Source organism: Anastrepha obliqua, chromosome 1 (assembly GCF_027943255.1).
Source record: "Anastrepha obliqua isolate idAnaObli1 chromosome 1, idAnaObli1_1.0, whole genome shotgun sequence".
In the NCBI taxonomy this organism is placed as follows: domain Eukaryota; kingdom Metazoa; phylum Arthropoda; class Insecta; order Diptera; family Tephritidae; genus Anastrepha; species Anastrepha obliqua.
Genome location: NC_072892.1, coordinates 64,241,297 through 64,242,525, shown reverse-complemented (window position 1 = coordinate 64,242,525; position 1,229 = coordinate 64,241,297). Strand labels below are relative to the sequence as shown.

The 1,229-nt window shown below is 34.4% G+C and overlaps 1 long non-coding RNA gene across 1 annotated transcript; it reads left to right on the top strand.

Moving 5' to 3' along the window:
- Positions 1-212: 212 nt before the first annotated feature.
- On the top strand, positions 213-891 carry LOC129253005 (uncharacterized). Its single transcript, XR_008583690.1, has 4 exons — positions 213-499; positions 560-648; positions 703-770; positions 827-891. It is a non-coding gene; the product is annotated as an uncharacterized LOC129253005 (long non-coding RNA).
- The last annotated feature ends 338 nt before the right edge of the window (positions 892-1,229 follow it).

Below are 1,229 nucleotides of genomic sequence, written 5' to 3'. Positions count from 1 at the left end.
AACAGCGAGTAAATCAAACATTCTGCAAAGATACCAGGCTATGACTTTACGAAGCATTGTTGGTGCTCCTTGGCATATAACTAACTTCGAAATTCACAAAGACTTAAATGTACCTTATGTTAGAAATGAAATCACCAAAGCCTCTCGAAGATACCTAGACAGACTGTCGTACCATGAAAACTTACTAGCATGAAGCAATAATTAAAGGTGATGTAAGTAGCCAATTTTCACCCTGTGTTAGCCATCTTGAAGCTACTTAATAAATCCGTGTTGTCCTCTTGGAAAAGCTACTTTTTATTTCAGAGCAAATTCTAAAGAAAAAGTACTCAAAAGCGTAGAAGTTAAAATTTTTGCTGAAAAAGTTAGCAGGCAATACTGTTTTGCCTATTCCATTTTGCTTAGACTTTCGCATCTTTCAATTCTATTGAAAGTTCTGTGAAAATTACATTACAATTGTGCTTTTCATTGCGATAAATAGCTACCATATAGCCACATTTAGGTAAGTCTTTTTAATAAAAGCTAATTATTTTGTAAATTAATGGCATTTTTCACTATTTAGGTCGATTATGTCTTACATATCGTGGTAGTCGATTATTTGGAGTCGCCTTTCTGCTGCCGAAAACTACCGGTTGGTGAATTTTCATAAACGTAAGTCCAGATCAGACATTTGTATAAATTCTTATTAAACTTTTTCATTAATAGGTTTTTAGAACAGAGTTTTTGCAAATATAATAGTGACCACCTTGCATACAATACATAAACTACAGTTAGTAAGTTCTATTAGAATATTTGCTAATAAATTGATTTTAAAAGTTTTTATTTGTAGGACTTCACAGACGAGCAAGTGCAGCGGAAGATGTGTGTTGAAGAGCTGGTTTTTAGAAACGATGATAGATGACATTGATCGTGCTGTGTATGATGGTGCAAATACCTAGTAAGTGTTTGACATGTGACGGTCATTATGTGCCTAGTTCTGCTACCACTGAAATCAATTTGGCTTCCGAACTGGCTCTTCACGCTACCCGGTCTAGAACAATATGCTGTACGTAAATGCATGCGCAACACCTACACGAGCAAGTCCTCGCGCTTTACGTCTACATTTACATGTAAGTTGTAGTGCTATATTTATGAATTAACAATTTTTAAGATTTTTGGTTTACAGGTTTTTGATTTCTGCCCGAATCATCGCAATTACTAAAAGTGGATTATGTTATCAATATAGAAATTTT